Raw genomic sequence first — 27,827 nt, forward strand, 5'->3', positions numbered from 1 at the left:
GAGGTTAAGTTTTTGAAATGACAGCATAACTTAGAAAGTATATGGACCTAGTTCATGAAACTTGGCCATAAGGTTAATCAAGTATTACTGAACATCCTGCCTGAGTTTCATGTCACATGACCAAGGTCAAAGGTCATTTAGGGTCAATGAACTTAGACCATGTTGGGGGAATCAACATCAAAATCTTAACCTAAGGTTAAGTTTTTGAAATGTCATCATAACTTAGAAAATATATGGACCTAGTTCATGAAACTTATACATAAGGTTAATCAAGTATCACTGAACATCCTGCATGAGTTTCACGTCACATGACCAAGGTCAAAGGTCATTTAGGGTCAATGAACTTTGGCCAAATTGGGGTATTTGTTGAATTACAGCCATAAATTTGAAAGTGTGTTGGTCTAGTTCATAAAACTTGGACATAATAGTAATCAAGTATCACTGAACATCCTGTGCGAGTTTCAGGTCACATGATCAAGGTCAAAGGTCATGTAAGGTCAAAGAACTTTGGCCACGTTGGGGGTATTTGTTGAATTGCCATCATATCTCTATAAGTGTATTGGTCTAGTTCATAAAACGTGGAAATAAGAGTAACCAAGTATCACTGAACATCTTGTGCGAGTTATAGTAGTTTTCAAAATCAGCACTGCTGCTATATTGAATCGCGTGATGCAGGTGAGACGGCCAGAGGCATTCCACTTGTTCCGTATTTAGTACGTTTTTGCAACCAAAATACGGCAGTACGTTTTTTCTTTAAAAAATAAGTTTTTTGTATTAAAAAAAATAATACTCATCTCTTTATGTCTCTATTTCATAAAACGTACACAAATATGGTTATTAGATCAATGTAATTTCAGGTAACTTGTTTTTTTTTTCAATCATTTTGTAAAATTGGGTGAGATATACACAAGTTTCAATGTTGTTTTTTTTTCATCTGCAAGAGCAGTGCACATTTTAGCTTGCATGCAGCTTGAGCGCCGTGATGGGCGAGTGCGCCAAGCATTTTATTATGAAATACACTTTTTTGGGGAAAAATAAAAAATATTTATCTCACACGGTAAAAATACTGATATTTTTGTCAAAATACTGATTTTGGGGGATAAGAATACTGAAAATGCAAAATACAACTTGGCAGCTCTGAAATCCCCGTAGACATATAATAGTGAAGTGCGAGGGGGGGGGGGGGGAGGTAAAAGCTAAACAAGGCTGAAACGTTTTTGGCTCACTTTCCCAGCAATAAAATGAAGAGAAAGAATCATGAAGGAGAAGATAAAGAAAAATGGACCCAAAGTGAGAGCGTGATCACAAAGACACATTAGTTGCGATTTTACCCCTAACTTGCTTAAAGAGGAATCTAACTCAAATAAAAGTTGTTTTGAGAGGAAAAAGAAAAAAAATCAGACCAGTAGATAGGTGAAAGTTTTAATAATATCGGACAAACAATAAGAATGTTATAAATTTTAAAAGTTGTTAAAATTGGTAATCACTTTACCTATGGAGATTTCAAATTGGCTGCAGTGGAAGGACTACTCTTCCATTTACTCCATGGCTAAAAAATGGCTAAAATGTCTTTTTTATTTCATAAGTTTATTTTATTTTTTTCACGAGGACATATGCTACCTATATTTAAAAATTTTCATTATTGCCTGAGGGGAGTAGGTACTTCTACGAAAAGCACTGATCCCTGATACATGGCCTAAATGGAAAAGCTGTCCCTATTGTAATTATATCCTACCCAGTTGCCAATTGAAATTTACATAGTCGTGATCTCGGTTTCAAAATATCCATGACTTTCTTATTGCTTATCCGATTTATTTCTAACTTTAAATATTTTGTTTTACTTATTTTTCTCCTTATTCTCACACAACATTGGTTGGATTTCACTTGAACTCCGAATCTTCAATCTGGGAGCCTAATATTTGTTTCCCTCCTAAATCAAATAAATGGAGAAAGAAGCGAAATTAAAAGAGAGGTTTTCCCCCTGGAAAACAACTGATGGGGCCGCGGGAACAAAGACGAGCCCACCATCAACTGAAAATGTTTATTCAAATAATAATGATTATCAGGTGCAGCGGAGCAAAGTGGGGGGGGGGGGGGAGGCACAGAGAAAATGGGCACTGTCTTAAACCAAAGAAAAAATGACTTGACTACAGTGGTGAGGGTGCTAGATATGTCGTATCATGTAACATTAATACAAGAAGCCGCGAGCAAGCAAAAAACTTGACAATTTGATAACGAAAATCCAATTTTGTGATAGATTTTGACATAATATTCAGAAAAATATATCAAATTTCAACATTTTCTCTTTCCTTTTCTCTTCTTTATTTGGGTTTGTGATTTTTTTTTTAGGGGGCAAGAGCCCCCTCATATGAACGCCACTCACATGACTCATGAAATTTAAGGCACGTAGAATTATTTTTACAATTTTTTCCTTGATAAGTAGTAATTAACATATAAAAATGAGAAGTGTTTACTTATTTCAAAGGGGAATTCGTTAACACATAAAACGGATCCTTCTCAGGTGGAAGGGGTACAGAACCTGATGGTGAGGGGCACTTTCTTGGATAAAAAGGGGCACTGATTCGAGTAAGGGTACCTATAAGAAGGCAAAAGTGAGGACACATGCTAATAGCATAAAACGGGTCCTCGGGTATGAAAGGGGCACATAACACATTGGTGAGGGGCACTTTCTTGGGTAAATAAGGTGCACTGATTCGAGAAAGGGCACTTGCGATAAGGCAAGGGGACACTTGGTGACACACGGAACGGGTCCTTCTCAGGTGAAAGGGGCATAGAACAGTTCGAGACGGGGCATTTTTGGTAAGAATTGGCACTTATACGAGAAAGGGCACTTGATAACACCTGAAACGGGTCCTCCTCGGGTGTGAGTGGCACAGTATACATTCGTTAGGGGCATTTTTCTTGCATAAAAAGGGCACTTTTTCAGTGCTTCGTATCACATGATATAACGTCCCTATGCGCTTCCAAAAGACTTGGCTATTATTACCCTGGCTTTTAATAGCAATGTACAGTTCTTGTCTCCTATACCGGCTTGTTTTTTGTCTAATACCATCAAATTTCGAGGAGGGGGGATACCACCTAAAGTGGTGGAATTTCTTTTCGGTATCCAACGCAAGGTGTTCCTTTTGTGTTTCTTACGTAACTGCGGATTTCGAGTTTTCTCGTTGCGCTAACACGCATATCTTTTCCATTCTCGGCTCAGCATTATATCGATAGCTAATAATCATTGCCCAGCTCTGACCAAACATGTTCAATCTTTTGTCATTGTTGTTATTTTTCAGTATTTGTCACCTGAGGTAGATAAAGAAAGGAAATTAACTTTCCGACGTTGTAACACATAGGAGGAAAATGTCTTTTCATTCTTCTCAAATTATAGGTGTGTCGTAGAATTGCACGACCCCAATACAGCCTTTGTAATGCCAGCCTCCTTTTTTTAAAATCCGCCACACGTAAAAAATCATGGGGGCTTTGTCCCCTGCCCCTTCCCTCGTGGTGCTGCCGTTTTATTTTTCCATGTAGGCCTATTAGGATTTAACAATCAAGGTATATATATACCGTCCGATAATTCGGTTTTTCGGACTTTGCAACGGAAAAAAGTAAAAAAAAATAAATTAAAAAAAAGGAATATCGAGCCCAAATTCATTTTGTGATTTTAAACCGTAAAACGGTCGTTTATCAATATTGTGGCAGGAATAGAACTTCTGTTTATAAAAAAAAAAGATGGAGATCAGAAGATGTGTAAAGTTTTCCGTTTTGTCAAATCCAAAATAAAACAGAAAGGGGAAATCACAAGAGATATTCAATGTTCCATTTTGTGAAAGCAAAACGAAAAAAAAGAAAAAGGAAATCAGATGACGTGTTAATTTTTCTTTGTCAAGGCAAAACTAATTACAAATGAGCGATTAATTATCCTAAAATAAAAACAAAAGAAGTTTAAAAGATTGCTAAATTTCCATCATGCAGAGAAAGCAGCAAACTATTCCCGAGAAATAGATTCTTATTTTAGGAAACGGGGAAACAAGCAAAAAAAAGAAGGGGGTTTCGCTTTTAAAAAATACTGTTTTATCTTATTTCATTCCTGATACGAATCATAGGTAAACGACCGTTTTTGTATCGCATGCATAGTAGAACGAGACTACATGTCAAGCTCCTTCTCCTTGTCTATAAAATCATCCATGGTCTCGCCCCATCGGACCTTCAAAATCTTATCTCTCTCTGTCACTCATCCTCTGCAACTCAACGTCTCCGATCTTCTTCTACTGCTCACCTTCGACTATCTCTAGGACCCCGCACTTTTACCCGTTATGGCGATCGTGCTTTTTCTGCTCTTGCCCCTAAACTCTGGAACAATCTCCCCATCTCCATCCGTAATGCATCCACTGTCGGATCTTTCAAAACACTCCTCAAATCTTACCTCATTAAGCAGTCCTCTTAATTCCATATCCTGTTCTCTTTCACTGTATTTTGCTACCTCTTTTTTCTCTTTCCAATGCGCTTAGAAACTGTTGTATTAAGCGCTATATAAATGTTAATTATTATTATTATTATTATTATTTATTATGTATAGGCGCCGCTTCTCCGACGGCGACGGCGGTCGCGGCGTCGTCAACATTGAAATCTTTACCAAGGTTATATGAAATTTTGCACCTATATCTACGATTTCCAGATTGGCAAATTATAGCTAATTTGCTAATTTGGAAAATGTAGATGAGGGTGTAAAATTTAGCATAAAAATTCATCAAGTCGTAGTTCGAAACAATGATATAATATCAAACACATTTGGAACAATATTTTTATGAGTTTAATGTGTACATGTATATTGGATTTATTTTTGGTAAAATAGAATCTATAATAGGCAAACGTATTAGAGATGTAGTTCGTCTTTGACGTCACAATTTTGAGCTATACATGTAAATAACCCCGTGAAAATGGCGATATCCATCCAGAGACTTCGAACCTGAAGAAGCCCAACCTTGAAGACATGCATGTTTGAAGACGTTGTACTCCATACCGGGAAATCGGATTGGAGTATAAGTGGATTCATTCTGATTATCCTGTATTTTCAATTATATTATGTGGTATTGGAATTGGGTTTCATTTTCTTTAATATTCAGAAAATAATATCATATTTCACCCTTTTCTCTCTTTTTTTCTTGGTCGTAAAAAATTGGGGGAGAGGGCAAGCGCCCCAAGCCCCCCCCCCCCCCCATATTTCACAGCTTAGTAGTGCTTTTGCCGGATCTATTAAAACATACAGGTATTTTTTTTAAACAAGTCGATCTCAACTAAATCAAAATATTATAAATAGATTTCTTTACTTGAGTGTATGTAGAATTTTTTTACTGCTCCGCACTTCAAGCAAACATGATATGCATAATTAAGAAATATTTTAAAAAAGAAAGAAAGAGGAGATACAGTAATGTGATTGATACAAGCTTTTCCAATACGCTATTTACAAATTTTGCATCATAAAATTTTAGTAAAGACAATCAAAATGGTAGCAATTAGTGGAAGATTCTATTTAAAAAGTTACCGATTGTAAAAACGTAGTCCGTCTTCTCCTTAAAAAGAAAAAGTAAAAAAGATTTTTAAAAAACCCTCTAAGCCCTCCAAAGGCCTTTTATTGAGGCAAATAATTTCAAAATATATACAAGCAAAAATGATTACAAAATAATTAAATGAAGTCAAACAATAACAATACTTCATATTTCTCTCAAGTAGATAAAGAATGAAATGACATCCATTTAGTATTAAATTTGTTAAACAAGCCCGATGTAGAACTAATATATATAAGTATAAAAAGTAATTGATTTATTCATTATCAATCTTCCAACAGGATGCCCAGTCATCATAAAACTTGCTCTCCCTTGGGGTCGTGCATATAAATAAAAAGAAATGTATCTCACAATACAAAGTAAATTTAACATGAGAATATATATATACATGTATATACATACATAGAAAATAATAGTTTAGTCAGATATAAACAATACTATAATAACCTAAATTTTCATTATACATAAGAAAATATACATTCATAGAACATAATTGATGTTGAACATCAGAGATATTTAAATTTTGAAAATTAAGCTGCAGCTGGACTTAAAGGTTATCTTTTTGAGTAAGGTTTCAGATTTACAACAGTCCTCATTATGTCCATTTTCAGGTGTGAATAGAAAAAAAGTTGCGTTTGCATTAACTTTTTATTACATATTCGCGCTCGGATTAATTATTATTTTATTTCATTTTGCATTTCAACAAAGAGCAAGTTACAAGCACGTGAATGAGTAGGCTACAAAGAGGGAAGAAATTGTCTGATCAGATACCCATTGTGTTTATAATTGTTAAAAGTGCATAAAATGTTCAGTTTTCAGGTCAGAAAAAAAAATCGGCTCGCGCTGCGCGCCCGCATTAGTTATACGTTTTCTGTTCATGGTTATTGCCTTGAGCTCGCACTTCTCTCTTGTGGGGGTGCTAAAACGTGCTTAATATGTTCGCGCTGCTTGGCATGATATACTTAGTACTTAGGTCTCATGAGATACTTTATCTTGTTTGTAACAATAAAGATAAGATAAAACTTCACTCTTTAGTTAAAACTAACCCTTCTAAAAATTTAACAACGAAAATCAGATTTTGGCGGCCGATCGTGGAAATTGTAAATGAAATTATTTCCACCCCCTCGATCTATTGATGAGATAAGCTGGTTGTCGGTAATCAGTGCCGATATTAGTCGGTAATCAATGGCTTCCACACTTACTGGAAAAGGGTATAGCTACACCCCTGCATGGGTGACAGAATTCTTCTACTCCGTCGTCCTTCCTAAAACTTATTTTCGGCTCAGATTATCCACCAATTTGGTTGAAATTCCCTTAAATGCCTTCTGATCATTGGAAAGTGTTAAACATCTTTGAAGTGGATTACAAGAGGAAATTAAATACGAAGTGATGTGCATTACCCCAAGTGATCGAGGTAGGAACAATATCCCCTTTTCCCCTACCTGGATTCAATGTGTATGTTAAAATTCTTAGGGTTTAGAATGATACCGAACTTGAAATCAAGGTTCATTTCGTTCCCGTCCAGGCAACTGAACCTTAGTTGATGAAGGAGTGTAGTGAAGTAAATAAAAAGATTGATTCTCGCCAAACCAGAACCTACACACTGTCTCCGACCGAAGCCAAAGACTGGCAAGAGTTTCTTCTTCTTCTCATCCAGCAACCCATCCTCAGTTAGGAAGCGACGAGGGTTGAACTCTTCAGGTTGTTCCCAGACCTCAGGATCAAAACTTGCGGAGTAAATGTTGACGAAAACTACCATGTCCTTGGGAACAAAGTATCCATCAAGAACAGTATCCTTTGTTGTGCTGTGAGGAATGCCGAAAGGACTGACTGTTGAGAAGCGCAGAATTTCTAAAAGACAGGACTGTGTCAGTGGTAGCTGGTTCCTGTCGTTCCATGCTGGTGAACGACCACGACCAACTACTCGATCGATCTCGCTTTGGACGTCAGATTGAACTTCTGGAAACAAAGCCATATAAACCATGACCCACTCTATGACCGAAGCGGTTGTTCCGAATCCCGCTCCATAAAAGTCAAATGCATTTTGAAGAACTGTTCGTCCCGTCACACTCAAGCGAAACTCGATCGTCCTCATCATAATCGACATCAATGACTTCGTCCATGAGAATCTGTGCGGAATCTCGAACATACAGTTCATGTTGCTCATCTATGAATCCCCGTATGCCTTTGTTGAAGCTATCTTGAAACTTCAAAAATCCCGATGCTGAATCAAAAAGTAAATATCGAAGCCAAGGAAGATAGTCCACTACGTTTCCATTTCCGATACTCTTACTCAAATCGTCAAAAAGCTTGATAAACTCGATACATTGTTTGTCGTCGTAGGATGCTCGCTTCTGAAACATAAACCCAAACATGAGGTTACTCGCAGACAAACGGATGAGATAAGGTATGTCCTCGCATTTGTCATATTTGTGATCTTTCAGATGCGCAGCCAGCTGCTCAGCTTCACTTCGCGCAATTTTTTCAACGTACTGGACCTGACTGCCTGCAGTAAAATGGCGGAGAGATGTCTCGGTTATCTTTCGATGAAGTTTCCATTCTTCGCTGTATTGACTAAAGCTTAGGCTCGGCCCATAAATGTTACCGTCGTTGATAGCTTTTAGAGTGAACAGGGCAGGGCGATCTGCAAATACAAGGGCTTGATTTACGAATGCATTCTGAATAGCCTTTAGTCCGTTCAAAACCAGTACCGGTCGGCTACCCATCTGAATCTTGAAAATGTTTCCGTAGACTTTAGCAAGCTTAATCAGTGATAGATGTGGACTGTTCTTGTCCAAGGAGAACATGTTTCCAAACACTGGAATCCCCCATGGACCAGGAAGTGGACGCCCTCCAGATCTAGCCACCCTCTCGCTCTCTAGTTTTGTATTGATCCAACAACGAGTAATGAGAAATGAAGCTGCGATCACTAAAATAACAGTAATGTTAGAAGCTGCAACAGCGAGGAGATCAGTTACTATCATGATGACAGATTAATTCAGATTTACGCAGGCATATAATACTCGTTACTTGCTATATTATAGCTTTCCACGGTTATACATGAAGTCACTTGTAATGCCTTTGCCGTTGAACTTGTAAAGTTTACATTGTTGTTTCCCTGTATTGTGACACTCGTTCGAACGCGGCGAGGTTATGACCTTGACTGGCTTTATTATACCCATGCCTCCCGCAAAGATGCAATAATATTTATGGTGGACGGGTAATTGCAAAAAGGGGGAGAAGAAAAAGAAGAAAGAAATGAGAGGAGGTACATTATAACAGCTAGTAAACCTGCCAGAGGGATTTTTTTTATAGTTTGGACGGCAATTTTATATGCTTGCTAATGCTTGGCATATCCCAGCTAAAAGTCTTGCAAAATACCCAGGAATAGCGTATGTCCGCATGCCAATCGCACTTTTGCGGGAAGGTGTCATTTTAGCGTGAAATGTGAAAGAATGTCGAAAATCACGAATTTTGATATTTTGACGGAATATTTTAAAGCTTTTGATTATCTTGATATGCGATTCTCTTTTTATTTGGAGTTTCAAATTATATGTTTCATTAAATATGCATTTCAAATTTTAATATTACACACACATATATGGCACAGTGAAACATTAAACCGCGACTTCCTCAAAATAAAGGTATGTGAAACTATCAATAGTTTGAAGAATATTTTTTACAACTTCAATTCTTCGATTTGAATTCGTTTATCCATCGAATGTATAGAAAATGTCCTATTACCACAAATATTAAAAGAATTTTAAGTAAAATGGAAGATATCTCATTTTATGGTATCCGAAAAGAGACAATGTGCATTTTACCATGTGCGCATTTTGAAAGAAAAATTGAAAACACCGTACATTATGTACATAATTACATGTATAAGTACATACTAAAACAAGTTTTTATACTTTGGATAGCAATATTTGTCAATTCTTGGCATCCCAGCTTAAAGTCTTGCGGAAATACTTCGAAATAACGTACAGGCAGATGTCAGGCGCACTTTTGCATGAAAGCCTCATTTTAGCGTAAATTCTGAAAGAATGTCGAAAATCACGCATTTTGATATTTTGACGTTTTGTTTTTCCCGGTGTTTTTTCCCTAAATGTATGTAGAGTATGGTCTGTCTATGAATGTACATATGTAGCTCCATCATCCTTTTGATAGTGTCTGTCACACAGGGGGTGGAGCTGCTCTGACCTTAACCTTCAAGAAAACAATTGCTCGTGCATATATACAATGTCACAAGTTTTTCATTCTTAAACGTGCACAGATGGCAGGATACTCAGACAATACCAGCACTTCATTTCTTAACAGTAAAAGCTCAATGATTATCAAAAATCCCATCACTGCTTATACATGTATATTTTCCTTTCTCTTTTTGTATAATAGTCTTGTAGAAATTTTCACGTACCTGGAAAAGTAAAAGCGTTTTTTGTTGATTTTTTTTTGGGGGGGTGTTCTAGATGGGTATTGAAGTAAATTCAGCTTGGTTGCCACCTTGGCAACCTTTAGCACTTTTTAAATTAGCCTAATAAGCATAATCATCTAATTAGCATGTATACAACATATGATATGATACTAATGTCTAATCTTAAACCAGAAAGACTGAAAACATAAAGAAGACCATTTTCTAAGGGTTCATTCTAGCTTAGCCGGGTAATATAGGAGCGCCTTGAGCACCTAACAAGGTGGATATGTGCGCAATATAAATACCCTATATTATTATTATGTGACCCCGAATCCATTCATGCAACTAGTTTTTACTTTTAAGTAATGTAATCATCATAATATAATTAATATAATGAGCTAATTAGCAAACGTATTTGTGAATGTCTATCCAGCAAACCCCAAACCATTAATAATATACAGCCCTTTTAGGGTTTTCAATGACAAGGAATTCTTTTATATGTGACACTACACTTCGTAATTCCGAAGGTTCGTAATTCCGAAACACGTAAATTGCCTATACCTCGATGTTCGTTAATCCGAAAACGAAAAAAGGTTCGTTAATCCGAACATTTGTGGCGTTATTCCGAAGGTTCGATAATCCAAAAACGGAATAAGGTTCGTTGTTCCGAAGGTTCGATAATCCGAAAACGAAATAAGGTTCGTTGTTCCGAAGGTTCGTTAATCCGAAAACGAAATAAGGTTCGTTGTTCCAAAGGTTCGTTAATCCGAAAACGAAATAAGGTTCGTTGTTCCAAAGGTTCGTTAATCCGAAAACGAAATAAGGTTCGATGTTCCGAAGGTTCGTTAATCCGAAAACGAAATAAGGTTCGTTGTTCCGAAGGTTCGTTAATCTGAAAACGAAATAAGATTCTTATTCCGAAGGTTCGTTAATCCGAAAAATGAATACCGAGAAAGCAGAGGAAGGGCAAGTGTGGTGGTGGGGGGAGAAACACCGTTGCTGTTCAATTGTTTTGAGGATGTGAAGGCAAGGGCGGCCGAACGAATTTTCGTTTGGGGGCAAAGCCAAAAATGACACTCGTATGGGCACTTTGGTGATATTTTCACCATGAGATTATCATCTGCGTGAAGGCATTATGTGTTTTATAGTAATTAAGTAGAGAAATGCCTTTTGAAGTGACTTCTGATGATGGAAAGATGTATATTTAGGCTTTATTTTTCGTGAGAGAGTATAATGAGCGACCGGTTAAAAAAAATCAAAGCTGAAGTTGTAAAACTCGTTTCTGAGGTCAATTACTGTTAAAATGGCATTTTGCGAGGAGTTGCGAGCATGAATCACAAGTTCAAACTTTAGGGCGTTTCAATAAGAAATGAAAATTAAAAAAATTTCGAGCAGGTTTCTGCTATCATTAAAAAGATGTGCATCTAACCATGGACCCTAGGGTCCATGATCTAACTAAAGAATTAACACGAGCGCAAAGCGCGAGCTTAAATATACTGACCAGAAAAGGAACCTGTTAACTGCATTTAGTGACCTCTTTAGGATACATAATTATTTCACCTATCGAATAATGCGAGTGCGAAGCGCGAGCTGAAAAATTGTAAAATTCCAGCCTGAAAATTAATCTAAAATGTATACTTTAAAAAGAGTATTTATTTTGAAAAAAGGGAATTGCACATTTTGTAAGAATAGCATTTCCTTGTTATTTCTTTTGGGGATGGAAGTGCCCCCTGCCCCCCCTGGCGGATCCAACTTTCGCCAATAGGGGGGGGGCGAAATTTTTTCACCCATAATTTCCCCGATCGGCAGCTCAAAGTTGATTTTTTTTTCTTTGAAAGGGTAGTCCTAACAGTCAATAATTAACTTAATTCTTATAAAATAAAGTAAATATGTAATAATATCATAAGCCCTTTTCAAATAATGCGAGCGCGGAGCGCGAGTTATAATGTTTTGCTTAATATGATGGGCAATATGTTTGTGATCTTCAAAACAAGATGTCTATGTAACTAGATAACAACTGCGAGCAAGAAGCGCGAGCAGAAATTTTTAATATAAACTCTGACCTGATCTAAAAGGGACATGTTAAGGACTTTTTGCAGTTAGTTATGAAGACGATACATGTTTCAACCAGGGGCGGCGGAGTGAATTTTCCTTGGGGGGGCAAAACCAAAAAAGGTGCACTTATATGCCTAAACTGGCATTTTGGTGCAAACGGATATTTTCACCATGAGATTATCATCTGTGTAAAGAAGTTGTGTGTTTTAGTAATTAAACTGAGCAAAGTTTTCTTTAATTGATTTCTGATTGATAAGATAATTATATATTAAGGTTTTATTTTTCACTAGCAAGCGTAGCTAGCAAGCGGTTTGGAAAAAAATTCAAATCTGAAGTTGTAAAACTCGCTTTTTGATCAATTATGGACCTTATTACTGTTTAAAAAAAAGGGCATCCTTGTGAGATGTTGCGAGCGAATTACGAGCTCAAACTTTTGGAAATTTCATGTAGGCCTAAAAAGACATAATAATAATAATATTGGTATTATTTACCCAGGGAAGCCACTTCAGTTCAGAAAACTGTTCTCCCAGCGGGCCCTGCTATTATTATTATCCCGGCTTTAGCTGGGCTGCCTATAGGCGCCCAAAGGAAGGCAGTTAATGAATTTCTTCCTACCGGGTACCCGTTCACCTCACCTGGGTTGAGTGCAGCACAGTGTGGATAAATTTCTTGCTGAAGGAAATTACGCCATGGCTGGGATGCGAACCTACGACCCTCTGTCTCATAGTCAGAAGACTAATCCACTGGGCCACAACGCCCCACATAAAAAGTAAACATTGCGAGCATTTTTTGTAATCATGAAAAAAGGATTAACATTGTTAACACTAGGCGTAACGATCAATAAAATTTTATTAACATTTATATTCTTTATTACCCTTTTTATTATGATCATCGTTTGGATTATTATGTTCATCATTAGTATTATTTTTATTTTTATTACCAGCAGAAGCTCTTATTAAAAATGACAACCCCTCCAATACAAATCCTATTATCTGGAGGTTACTCGCACGCGACCAACACACTTAATCCTTTGCATCCTTAAACCATTTGCTTAGGCAGCAATTGCTCGGATAAAATCGAAATTAAGCCTATGCTTGATCCGGGCGCCAATTCTTAATGCAATACATGCTTTGGCCACAACACAAACATGTATCATCGTTCGTTATTACTGTTATTGCATAATATCCTGTTATCTTGTAAGGACAATACTGTTCTTGTTACCAAAATGAATTAATTTCATTTTCGGAAATACGAACCTTATTAAATTTTCGGATTAACGAACCTTATTTCGTTTTCGGACTAACGAACCTTCGGATTAACGAACCTTATTTCGTTTTCGGAATAACAAACCTTCGGAATTACGAACATCATTTCGTTTTCGGACTAACGAACCATCAAAATTACGAACCTTCGGAATAACAAACCTTCGGAATATCCGAACCTTCGGAATAACGAAGCTTAGGAATTACGAATGTATGCGGTATATTTATACATTCACAAATAGTAATGATAATACCAACATGCTTATATAGCGCATACCCTACTAAAAATAGTAGGGGGGGACACAATATCAAATGTCCCCCCTACTATTTTTGGTATTTTATGATGATAAGAAATACATCATTCTAAATCGAAATAAAAAATGTATTTGGGACGAGATGACCTTACTTTTGGGATGATAACCTTTTTGTTTTGCTTGTCAAATTTTCCCGCCCCTTGTGCCCGTAGGCGGACCAGGGGACCGAGGCCCCCCTCCCTCTTGGCGGAGCAAAAAAGAAAAAAGGGAAAGAAAGAAGGAATAAAGGAGGGAAAAGAGAGGACAAAAGAAGAGAAGGACGACGAGTGCATAAAACAAGATGAGAGGAAGACTTGGAAAATAAAAAGAATCTTTCGTACCACTATATAAAATTTTCGCTCGCGCTTCGCGCTCGCATTGCCTGTTAGGTGATTTACATATCTTGTTCAATATGGAGCTCGAATGTCAAGTTTGGAAGTCAATATACAAAACATATTTCACCTCGGAAATCGAACTTTCATTATTTTGTGTGATTTACAAATTGATTTTTTTTTAAGTACTCTGTAAAAATGTCAGTTTTATGGTCTAAATATTAACATTTGCTGCTTGCACTGCGCGCTCGCAAATTTTGATTCATCAGGTACCTATTATTTTAGTGTATTTCATAAAGTTTTCAAAATATCTCTTTTCAGGTCTGATTGTTAAGACGTATCAGCTAGCGCGCTGCACGCTCGCATTTTGATTGGCGAGTTATATATGTTTCAATATTGATTATACAACAAACTACTAAAAATCCCATTTTCATGACAGTTTATCAAAAATTTTAGCTTGCGATTTGCGCTCGCATTAATGGTTAAAAATATATTAACTGATGCATCCTATTCATAATTACAAAAGTGAAATGTCCAGTTTTTATGCCATAATATCAGATTTCGCGCCCTCATTAGGCATTAATAAATATGATATTAATTCAATAATCAAATTGTCCCTTTTGTTTCATCTCGCTTAGCAAGAGGAATAGGAAGATAGTCATCATTTTCATATGATGACATGTCGTAAGGATGTCCCGGTCCTATGTCAAAACTCAGAGTAATAATAATAAAAATATCAGCTCTTTTTTAAGTGCGATCCATATCCACCTAACAATTTTTTTACAAAGTGCTTGAAATATAAAGCTGAAATTAACTCTTTTTTCAGATCTTAATATCAAAGTTTCATGATTTTCATGATTAAAGATGTATTTAGAATGCCTAAATTCTAGGTCTAAATATGAAACATGCGCGCGCATGTTTATTCAGTTACTCAACTTGTTCTCTATTTAAATCATTATCCAATTTCAGATCACAATATCAAAAATTTTCTGCTCGCGCTTTGTGCTCGCATTATTAATGTAGGAAGACCCCATATTACTCATCCTTTTCATGATTTACAAAACATGAACAGAGTGGCCCATTTTTAGGTCTAAATCTCGATTTTTTTTCTGCTCGCGCTTCGCGCTCGCATCAAATATTAAATTATATAGCTATCCTGTTCACGATTACAAAAACTGATTAAAATTTTCCATCCTTTCTTTAGAAAGTTCAAAAATTTTCAGCTCGCGCTTCGCGCTCGCATTTTTTTATTGTAACGCCTTTATGGCTAAGTGCAAGCAGTCCTTAACAGTTACCTTTTCAACAGGTACCAGTTCAAAACGTATATAAAAAATTTCTGCTCGCGCTTTGCGCTCGCATTATTAGTACTCATCCTTTTCATGATTTACAAAACATGAATAGAGTGTCTCGGTCAGTAAATATTAGAGGACTAAATCTCGAAATTTTCCGCTCGCATCAATTGTTTACTTATATACCTATTCTGCTTAATTGAGTTACAAAAAATGCTTAGAATTTCCATTCTTTAGGCTAAAATGTCAAAAAATAAATTAGCTCGCGCTTCGCGCTCGCATTATTTGATTGTTAAATGCTACTTTAACAGGTGGGTGTTTCATAAAGCTGTTCGTAAGATAAGAGCAACTTTAAGAACGAGTGGGGATCCTTTCTTTTGGTAAATGGTATACACCATTGGCGATGGTTTAGCGCGTAAGAAAGGTTCACCAGTCGTTCTTAAAGTCGCTCTTAACTTACGAACAGCTTTATGAAACGGCCCCCTTTTTCTTTTCCTCAGTTCCATCAGTTTCCATCTTTTCCATCAGTTCATTTCTGCTCGCGCTTTGCGTTCGTAGTAATTATTAAGTTGCATACACATCTTTTTCAGGACAAACATTGCCCAGAATGTTCAAATTTTAGGAAAAAATACGTAAAATTTCCAAAAAATTAGTTCGCGCTTCGCGCTCGCATTATATAAATAAGGATTATGATATTATATATTGATTTATAAGAATAAAGCTAAGAAGTGACTAATGAGGACTACCCCTTTAAAGAAACAAACAAAAATCATCTTCGAGCTGCCGATGGGGGAAAATATGGCTGAAACAAATGTCCACCCCTCTATTGGCGAAGGCTGGATCCGCCCCTGTGTCCCCCCTACCTTTTGGGAGAGATTTCCGCCCCTGATTTCAAGGAATAAATTCCTGCCAGGTACCCATTTACCTCACCTGGGTCGAGTGCAGCACAATGTGGATAAATTTCTTGCCGAAGGAAATTACGCCATGGCTGGAATTCGAACCCACGACCCTCTGTTTCAAAGTCCGAAGACTAATCCACTGGGCCACAACGCTCCATAGTAGCCAGAGATATAAGAGACTGTTCTCTTGCCATCACTTGAAGATTGCCATGCACTTGTATATATATATATATATATATATATATATATATATATATATATATATATATATATATATATATATATATATATACTGTATATATATATATACACACATATATATACATCTTGTTCATCTTGTTCGATGATATGGCCCTTCTGACATTTCATTTCACTTTAAAATAATAACTAAAAATTACCCCCCCTGCCTTGGCATTGACAGAATGGCTGACATGAGACAAGGGGTTGTATTCTGATAGCCATGATTAATTAAACCTTGGTTGACTTAGACCACACTTTTATAGAGTGCCAATTGTCAACTCATTAATTCTTATCCTGCTACTTAAAAGTTGTCACACAATTATTAAAATTGCCATGAATTTTGAAGAACTATTATGAAGCCCAGCTTTCCTTGGAAGTGTGATTTCAAATTCTATTTCAGACTAGGGTTATCAGAATACCACCCAAAATGTCTAGACTGACAGAGACAGGGGTGATTGCTTCGCTCATTTGTTGATAGATTGAATGACAGTCTGGCTGCATGACAGACTAACTGACAGGCAGAAAGTCTGACAGACAGAAAAATCTGACAGACAAAGAGTCTGACAGATCAAAAAGTCTGACAGACAAACTGTCTGACAGACAAAATGACTGACAGACATAATATCTGACAGATAAAATGATTGACAGATAAATTGGCTGACAAATATCTGACAAACTTTTTTACAGACTGACTGATTCATTGATTTGGTGATTGCTTCGTTGATTTGTTTAATTTATTGATCGATTGACTGGCAGACTGGCAAACAAAATGACTGACAGACAAAAAATCTGACAGACAAAATGACTGACAAACAAAAATCTGACAGACAAAAAAATTTGACAGACAAAAAATGTCTGACAGACAAAAATCTGACAGACAAAAATGTCTGACAGATAAAATGACTGACAGACAAAATATCTGACAGACTGACTTACACAGGGGTGATTGCTTTGTTGATTCGTTAGTGGATTTATTGATTGACTAACAGACTGGCTTACAGACCGACAGAATGGCTGAGAAGCAGAATGACTTACTTATTGGTATACTGAACGATTACTGATTGATATACATAGGTGCCGTGGCCGAGTGGTCTAAGGCGCATGGCTATACATAAAAAGTCAGGAGTTCGATCCCAGCCGCGGCACCTATGCCTGTGAGCAAGGCATTTAATGTGCAATGCTCGTTTAATCTGCTTTCAAATAAATGGAAATGCTATAGGAATTATTGGTAACTTGGTGTGCACTTGTTTAAAAAAAAATACATGGTAAATGCTACTTGCATTGTTTCTTTGTTCACATATTGAAGGAAACCTTCAATAACAAGCTTTGCTTTCCAGAAGGTTCCTATTTCATTTCAAAATGTTATATTATATTTTGCTTTACTTTGTAACTTTGTTGAAATTTTGGAATGAATAAATTCGTTGTCAATCAAATCAATCATATGCATTTATCAATTCAATGAATCAAATTCATGATATAATTGATCAATGCAAATATATTTATATTGTGTTCTATTAATTCATTTGCAATCAATAAAATGGGGTTATTATCAAACCCGCAAAACCATTCATATTTTTTTTCATGTATCGCTCATTATTCAATTATTGAAAAAATTTAGCTCGCGCGATCGGGCTAATTTGCGCTTTCATTAATTGTTAATTGAGAAACACATCTTGTCTTTTATTCAATAACGTGCTTTATTACTCTCTAGTTTTCCGATCGATTGTAAAAGAATAGTGATAGTCGCGCTTCGGGCTAGACTCATTTGTTTAATTAGATACACCAGCTCGCACTAAATGCACATAGTGTCCCTCTTTTAGGTCTAACTCTAGAAATTTCAGCACACGCTTCGTCCTCACAAGATAATCGAATCGTGTGAGAGATTTGACATAATGTTTAGAATAAGATATTTCACCCTTTTCCCTTTCCATTTTCTTTCTTTACCTTTTTTTTTCTTGGTGGTGTTTCTTTGTTTGCTCCACCCCATCTGTGAGCCAGTGTGACCCTTTAATTTCTCGTAATATTGATTTTTTTTTCCAACTTGAATATGAAAAAAATTATATAGGCCTATGCAAACCGCCAGTCGATTTTACATGATTTCAGTGATGCATTTGCCTTCTGCTCATAAATATTACCATTGATCAAAATGAAGCCCATACAAGATGCATGGAGTTTCTTTAAAACGATGCAGACAATCACTGCTAACCCATAAACAATACGCTGTGTTCATTCACAATAGGTCCATGTGGTATATGCACTGAGGCGAATGGGCACACAATGGCGGGAAATTTTGAAAAGCTGATGGGCAGCCGAAAGTGAATGTCTTTTGTCGACAGGAATGCAAACCATGTGACAACAGTAATGGCGTATGAAAAGGCGCCACAGCGAACATGAGGACAGCAAATCTATAAACAGCGGAAATGTGTTCTCAAATAATTGGACATCAGACAAATTTTCTTTCCTGATATTACTGCCAACATGGGAGAAAAGACGGAAGCTGCAGTGATTTTAAACATGATTTTGGTGATGACAAGGTAAGTGAAATAATTATCTAAATATTCTCCAAGGCAAGGAGCCAATGTAAAATCTTGCTTGTTTTGTTGTCTACATAATGCACGATTGACGATCATGTACGCGAGTATAAAAAAATCGCAAAAATCACGGGTAAATTTGATACTTTTTACCAGCCTATAATCTGTGTAGTGAGTGGAAATAGGGTTTATATTCACCATATCATGAAAATATAAATTTTATGGAAATATTCGGGGTTGTGAAACCAGATAAAATGCTTGTTTCAGTAGTGTAATCTGAAGTCGAAGCGAGATTTCTTGTTTAGGGTTCCTTTTTAAACTGGTAGTGTCCACCTTGTGATGACAAGCGACCCCTGGGAAAAGTTCAAAACGGTGTTAAACCTTTTGTGACCTTTTAAAAATGGTTCAAAGCAATCCACTTGTTCCAACCTTTTTATCAATGACGAGAAAACATAGAATGTGTTGATTTTGGCCAATATCAATTAAAATATTTGTCATACATGCAAACATTAAGAAAATATAGCAAGATTGAAAATGACTTCACAGACAAGGCACAACCTCGTTGCAAAATTGACAGTGTCAGTCATGGGTCATCGATCAAGGGGGTGAGGATAAATCAACCCCCCCCCCCCCCATTTGTAAGCATCCCCCAATAAATTAAAGTCGAAGATCATATTTTAATATGATGAATCATAATAAAGTATGATCATGATGATACTAATAAACAATACTTATTATATTATTATTGTTGTTGTTATTGATTATTATTATCAATATTATTATTTTAATGATAATGATGGTAATCATGTTTGGGTGTTTCTATATATAGGGAAAAAATGGGTATCAATGATGCACGGGGGGGATAAATCCCCCTTTCAGGTGGGGGGTGGCGTATGTGATCACCCCATCCAATTATTTGCGATCAACTATCTAATAATATTTATTATGAATCATATGACAATTATCATGATAAGAAGAGTACATGCTCACGGTTCGTAATGGTGATATTAATTGTTGTATATATATATATATATGCATTTTTTTATTTATTGAATAAAACCACTCCCTACATATAATGTTAGAACCAGATAGATAGAAAAATAGAAGAAAAAAAATCTAGGACAAAAGAGAGTAACATTTTCATACATGACATTATCTTTTTAAAATTTACCCCAATTGCAACCAAGCGCCTGGGGTGTGCCCGCGCACCCTTTTGAAAATCACCCCTTTTTTTTGTATTCTTTATCCCGATTTATGATGCAAAATAAGTGGAGAGCACATACATTTGTACATTGTTAAAGAAATGAGAATTGAAATTTAAAACAGTGTATAAAAGGTTGATAACCCCGAAAACCGATCAAAATCCTCAAAATGGCTAATTTTCAGGTCAATTAAATATAGATTTTTTGCATTAAAAGGTTAACAAGTTAATGCTGCTTTACATCATGTATGATCAAAAATTATAGACTGATTATTCAACTGACCTTCAGAGAACAAAAGCTGGGGCAGTCATCCCAAGGCCGTACGCGGAGCGGGGGAGGGGGCTGAGGGGCAGCTACCCCACTCCGAAGGATTTTTTTTTAAATACCGAAAAATGTTCACAAAACTAACCAATATTGTGCACGAAATCCCTCCAAAACACTTTAGAAAATGCAAAAGTGCCCAATAACCAGCTCGGCCGCTTCGTTCCTTGCTTTAGAGTTTCTTCAAAAAAATTACGCATCTTACCCCCCCCCCCCTCCCCCGAAAAAAACTGCGTACGGCCATGGTCACCCCCCCCCCCCCCATGAACACTGATCGACACCCATGGTGTAAGAATAATTTTTTTTTATATGAAGATGTTAAACTACAAATGATTAATTTTTCGTCAGTTAAAAGTGCGTAGGCGGATCCAGGAGGGCCCCCTCCCCATTGGCAGATATAAAAAAAAGAAGGAAAGAAAGAAAAGAAGAGGGAAAGAGAGGGAAAAAAGAAGAGGAGGAAGACGAGTGAATAAAATAGGATGAAGGGAAGACTTGGAAAATAATTCGATCCATATCCATCTCACAATTGAAAGTGCTTGAAATGTATAGAGCAGATATTGACTCTTTTTCAGTCGGAATATCTTCAAATCAATCTTCCGAGCTTAAGTCATGTGTTCTTCATGATTAACGTCTACTTTTATTCACATAGCTATTTCCAAGTTTTGCGCAAATCATTTTACACGAACTTTTCAAAATTAAGAGGAAACACTTTTCGACAGTTATGTGGTCACTTGATTAAAGAGATCTGTACCAATGTTTAAATGTGAAAAAAGCTTCAGGATGTTGCAAATATATAATTTTACACCATTGTTTCTGAGTGTAAACATTTTTGATACGCACTGTATATAATATGAAAATCTTAATCTTTTTTCTTGAAATATCGGCAAATGATAAATCTAATGTCAGCGGCGAAAGACACAAATCATTAGGGGGTCAGTAACCTGAAAAACACTTCAAGTGGTACTCCGGGCTGAAAATGAAAAAAAATCAGATCTACCTAGCAAATCGCTGAATAGTTCATCAGAATCTAGAAACAAATACGAAGTTAATGAATTCTATAGCAACATTTAGTGAAAACATTTACGTGTATATGCACACTGTTATGAATAAGCATTAGGTGGGTTGATGATGTCATTTCCCACTTTTCTCTTGTGTTATTACATGAAATCATAATTATTTCATATTTTCATACCTGTGTGTATGATACATTAATTCAGTTTTCATTCTTGGTGGGGAAAATATGAATGAACACGATATCAAATATATAACAAAATACAAGAGAATACTAAGTGGGGGATATATAATAATCATCTTGCTCATTGCATATTGACCAGGACATGCAAAGAGCTGTAGTGCCGAAATGCAACGTTTTGAAATATCACATCTTTGTTAATTCTTGCCCAATTTTGGTGAAATTTTCTGTTTTGTGATTCTGATTTTCTATGATCTATTCAAATCATATTATTTTCGGCCTGGAGTTCCCCTTCAACCAAAGTTCAAGATTTTGAAATTTCAAGATAATTTTGAAATTATCAGTAAGTATAATGGTAAACCTTAATAGGGGTAATTAATGTGGTAATGCCAAATAGGCCTACCATTCGATTTTTCACTTCACAAGAAATTCATGCATTTTCTTTCGAGAAGAGAAGATATCAATATACGTAGATCTCTGATGGCTGTATTATTTTTATTGTTTCATGGTTGCAGGATTTCAACGCGTATGCTTCGGCCTTCTTTGATGAAGAGATAGATGAACCCCTAATGAATCATCAAAGACTGAACCCCCATCAGGCAACCAGACAACATCCAGGCATTATGCAGGTAACGTCATCCATACGGCATTCAGACAGCATCCAAGCACCATACCAAGCAGCCAGACAGCATCCAAGCACCATACCAAGCAACCAGACATCATCCAGGCACTACACCAAGCAACCAAACAGCATCCAGGCACCACACCAAGCGACCAGACAGCATCCAGGCACCACACCAAGTAACCAAACAGCATCAAGGCACCACACCAAGCAACAAAACAGCATCCAGGCACCACACCAAGCAACTAGACAGCATTCAGGCCCTACACCAAGCAACCAAACAGCATCAAGGCACCACACCAAGCAACAAAACAGCATCTAGGCACCACCATACCAAGCAACCAGATAGCATCCAGGCACCATACCAAGCAATCAGACAGCATCCAGACACCACATCGAGCAACCAGACAGCATCCAGGCACAATACCAAGCAACCAAACAGCATCCAGGCACCACACCAAGCAACCAGACAGCATCCAGGCAACACATTAGGCAACCAGAGGTACCGTGAGATAATTTTATTTCAGATGAAAATTAGAATATCTCATACAATTATTGATTATTTCAGAAAAAATACAATTTCTCGTATATATGTGAGAATTGTCCCTTAATTTTGGATGACCGGAGCAGTAAGGGTAGGGGCACCAGACCCCATCATAATGTAGTCATCATGTATTTTATATACAAGCAAATGTTTGTGACGATTTGTATACATGTTATTTTCAGGATTTTAGGTTAATTTGTAGATTTGTTTATATTTAGCTTGTTTACATACATATACAAGAGAACAATTGCTGAGCTGTTTCATGAGCGTCTTTGGAAGGTGTGTGCGCTCTACAAATCTACACTTTTATTATTCAAATAAGGTACATTGTATAAATTTGTGTTCTCAGTTAAGACAACATTGTTTCCCAATACAATTATTGTTTCATCATAATGATCTAACTTCCCCTGCATTGTTTGTTTCCGTGCCTTATATAGCCGATGATGACCACAGCACCAGTATCTTGGTTCTCTCACTGGGCAGTGTTCGTTATCACCGTTGGCCATCACAGTCAGTATTGTTGATATAGAACACATCTATATTACTTGGGTAACACTTGCTTTATCCTCTTCAAAGTGTATAAAAAATAGATCAGGTTGGTGTTTCATAAAGATGTTCGTAAGTTACGTGCGACTTTACAAACCACTGGTGATCATATATCTTGGTAACTAAAACATCACCAACTGAAATCTTGTGTCCATCATTCACCACAATTAAGAAAAGATCATCAGTCATGAGTAAACTCGCCCTAAAAGGACTGGGGGTCATGATGCCCCCCCCCCCCCAAGCTCCGCGCGATGTTTCCGAAATCGAAAAAGATGGCGCCGCAAAAGTTATGACTTTTTCCTTTGAAATCTCGCTCAACTTCGTAAGTTAATACGTGCGACTTTACAAACCACTGGTGATCATATATCTTGGTAACTAAAACATCACCAACTGAAATCTTGTGTCCATCATTCACCACAATTAAGAAAAGATCATCAGTCATGAGTAAACTCGCCCTAAAAGGACTGGGGGTCATGATGCCCCCCCCCCCCCCCCAAGCTCCGCGCGATGTTTCCGAAATCGAAAAAGATGGCGCCGCAAAAGTTATGACTTTTTCCTTTGAAATCTCGCTCAACTTTTGAGACCAAATTCGCGAAATACGGGTATTGCATGGCGACGCCGCATTACTTTTTACGAGACAATGTCATGCCGAAAGTGGCTCATTTTTATACTTTGTGAACAAAGTTTATGGGAGATGAAATTCATAAAAGGGTGATTATTTTTTGTTCTAATTTGTCTGCTTAATTAATTTAGGATTTAACTTAGTTGTCAACTAGTCTGTAATAATTTTCAATGAAAAAAAACAATGAACAAAAAATGGAGAAAAAAAAACAAAAAATACATAAAGAAAAAAATTGGCTTTCGGAATTTTGTATGGAAACCCTTGAATTAGATTACAAAGATGACATCTGGAAAAAAGGAAAGTTTGAAGTGAAATTGGCTGTTGAATATGCAAATAATGTTTTGTATATTTGCATATTTTATTCATAATAAATAAAAATAATTATTTTCATAATTTTGTTTATACTGAAATGTAGTCTATGTGATAAAGAATGTGCGTGCCAAATTTCAGCGTGATCGCGCGAACGGCGGTTGAGATCAGAAGGGGGCATATGATGGCCCCCAGTCCTCAATCATTGTCAATACACCTCCAATAGCCCAGTCATTTTAGGGTTAAGAACAGCTTTAAATGAAACGCACACCAGGCGGATCATTTCATAAAAGAACTTGTGGAATGTTTTATCCGACAAGGTCTATTTTATCTGGCAGATACTAAAGTAACATTGCTTATTAGCCAATCAAAATCAAGAAAAATTGTCTGATCTGACAAGTTGTCGGTCGATAAATGTCAATGTTCCCCTGTTTTCTGAAGCAAACGCCAAGGCAACTGACGAAACGGAGTTTGGGTTTAATAGCCACCAGTCATTTCAATGGTGTGGATTTTAATCCCACCGCTGCCACCAATAGTGTTTATTGACATCGCGGTCAAAAGGCCGGTACTCATGCTGCTCTTGTTTAGCGATATTGCAAATCGATAATTGATACATTAACGAAAATGTCACCTCAACAATGAAATGTAACGTTATCAAAAGTGACAAGAACACTACTAAAGTCTGTTTCTGGTGTTCTTCCAACCAGTCAATTCCCCTGTTCATTTCCACATAATCGTGAAAGTGATTCAGATATTGTAGATATTTAACACTGTATAATGAACTTCAACTGGAATTCTGGACTCCTACTCTTCTGCTTCTAGGATTTTCGGAACAGGATGCGCCACCATACAGTACTTGCCAATGACATTGTGAGTCATCATCTGTAGACTTGCCCGACCCTACCATTTCACCCAAGACACTCTCATGAACACACACATGAAGAATCAGAAGATGGATATGGGGACTCGCGAAGAGAAGACAAGATCAATCAAGAGAACCGAAATAATATCTGTAAGTTTCCCAAACAAATTAAGTTGTTGGCAATATCTTGCCATTTGACAGGTGAAATTTCTAATGTGCATTCCAAATTACACATTTAAAAAGGGTTGAGGTGTCGGGTGCCATTGAGTTTTGGAATTCATTTTGAGAAAGTTGAGAGTTCATGTAAAGAATTTATAATATAATTTCGTGTTTTTGGTAAATTTTGTGATTGTGAGCTTTTGTTCTCCATCTCTTTTTCTCTGTCAGTTTAACTGCTAGATAGCACTTAAATGGGGATAATCTGGACTTTAAATAATTATATCCGAACGAATGGTGAAAAATTCACAGAACAAAACGCTGAAAATTTCATGAGACAAATAATAAAGTTAACTCTTATTTTATCACCGTGATGTCCATAAAACCGTTTTGTGTAAAAAAAATAAAATAAAATGTAACTTATTTTACAACCTATTTTAATAAAATTTTCAGCGTAATGCCTTTTTCATTTTCTCTTCTTATTCGATCAACTTTTTATTTTGGTGGCACTTTCCTTTCATAAGAGCTCCTGACCTCATTTACTGCAGTGACATCCATTAAAGGGAAAGTGGTAGCTTTGCTAGAGGTAACCACCCGTTAGCCACTTTAACATTAAAAGTTCCATATCAGAGATGCTGAAACATCACCAGCAAGAGAAAAACAATGGTAGTAACATGTCACTCAGGACACTAGGGAGATTTTGGAAGTGGGGGAGCTCACCTTAAAAAAAAGAAATTGATTAGCAAAAAGAGTTTTCGTTCCCCTCCCCCACCCCAGTATCCCGCTTCCCATAGTTGTCCATTGAAAACTGTTTGAGTGACGTCGACTCTGATTGACCTATGTCACTCACTGTAGGGATGAGGTATGGTGCTTGGTTTTAGGTATTTGTGTATTTTCAAATAAAGAACAATAACTTAAAACATGTTTTCAGCACTGCACATCAACATTAATCAACTTTAATTGAGTTGCAATACATGATCCTTAAATTGATACGTGACTCCAGATAAAAAAGAAAATGACCAAATCGTTACAGCTATGTTAATTTGCAATTATAGTAACTTCCATAGAAAACTTGATCGTGATTGGCTGCTGAGCCCTCTTATCATGGTCGTTACCGTAATGAAAAGGATACAATTGTTGTACCGGTAACTCTTTATGAAATTGACTCTTGGTCTGTTACTTTTTTTTCTTGATCAGCTCTGCAACTAACCTGTTGTCGACCAAGACTTCAACCTCGTTTATATTCGAGCGATTCCCGCCAAGTTCATCCTGAGCCGTGATTGGAAGTAGATACATGCTCAAGTACACATCACCATCCATACAGCCTGGTCAGCGAGGAGTGGAACAAAGTTTACAGTCCTTGTAAAGGTTATAAACTACCGTTTGCTACCGTTGCTGACAAAACTAAAGCTATTAGTTATTACTCCCAATCTTTATCTTTGAAGGTCAAGCCCACCCCAGAAAATGTATATTTGAATTAATAGATAAATCAAACAATCATAACGTTGAAAATTGTTTCGCTTATTTTTCCCAAAACAGTTATATGGACAACTCAGTGACATGCAATAAGAGAGTCGATGATGTTCCTATCTCACTATTTCTCTCTCTTTTTTATCGTTTTAATTACGCAAATATTCCCATTTTTACAGATTTGACATGAAGGACAAACTTTACTGAACCATAAAATATTAAAACAATGGCAGTACCACATGTTCAGGGAGAAATATAACTTTGTTTCACAGGACAATTGAATTAGAATATTTTATATAATAACATACAAAAGAAATAGTGATTAGATGACGTCATCAATCCCCTCATTTGCAAATCGACCAGGATATGCATACAGTGCGTCCCAGAAAAAAACGAAACCGAGATTTAGCGATGATTTATCATAACTTAATCAAAAATAAAATTGACAAATGACCTACCAATGTAAAGCTTAGAATCTCCTCTTTCATCTGATATTACTTAGATTATTTCTCCTTCACGCATGAGTGAGCAAAAACAATTTGAAGAGGGGATACCAAAAAGTCATTTGGCGGGTTGTATCTGGCTTTCAAAAGGAAAACCACATTTTTAAAAAGTTCAATATCTGCTCTTTAATTTGATACCTCAATTACAGAAAATGGTCAAGAAATAACAAAGTTCTTGTTATTTGAAATAAGGCTTGAATTTCAATAATTTCATAAAATGAAGAGGTTTTACAGGCTAGCGTTCAAACTCACTCGATACTCCGTTTTGTTTACGATCAGCCATGCATTAAGTCTTTTGTTAACCATGCGATAGCTTCTGTGGGAAACTGGTGAAAACAGTTTATTTAATGAAATTATGGAAATTCAAGCCTTATTTCAAGTAACCAGAACTTTGTTATTTCTTGACCATTTTGGGGTATTGAGGTATCAAATTAAAGAGCAGATATTGAACTTTTAAGACATGTGATTTTCTTTTTGAAATTCATATACCCCCCGCCAAATGAGTAATGATTTATTTCTGAAATGTTTTATTAATGCATTTTTAAAAAATATCAGTTTTAAAGGAGCAGCGAACTGAAAAACATTCA

General features: G+C 36.5%; 1 long non-coding RNA gene and 1 pseudogene across 1 annotated transcript; one reads left to right on the forward strand and one right to left on the reverse strand.

The window, feature by feature from the left end:
* Positions 1 to 6,915: 6,915 nt before the first annotated feature.
* On the reverse strand, positions 6,916 to 8,655 carry LOC129269888 (cytochrome P450 1A3-like; annotated as a pseudogene).
* Positions 8,656 to 18,598: 9,943 nt separating this feature from the next.
* LOC135155657 (uncharacterized) lies at positions 18,599 to 27,390 on the forward strand. Its single transcript, XR_010294820.1, has 5 exons — positions 18,599 to 18,894; positions 22,122 to 22,730; positions 23,210 to 23,321; positions 25,072 to 25,261; positions 26,465 to 27,390. It is a non-coding gene; the product is annotated as an uncharacterized LOC135155657 (long non-coding RNA).
* Positions 27,391 to 27,827: the final 437 nt, after the last annotated feature.

Source organism: Lytechinus pictus, chromosome 10, assembly GCF_037042905.1.
Source record: "Lytechinus pictus isolate F3 Inbred chromosome 10, Lp3.0, whole genome shotgun sequence".
NCBI classification, from domain to species: domain Eukaryota; kingdom Metazoa; phylum Echinodermata; class Echinoidea; order Temnopleuroida; family Toxopneustidae; genus Lytechinus; species Lytechinus pictus.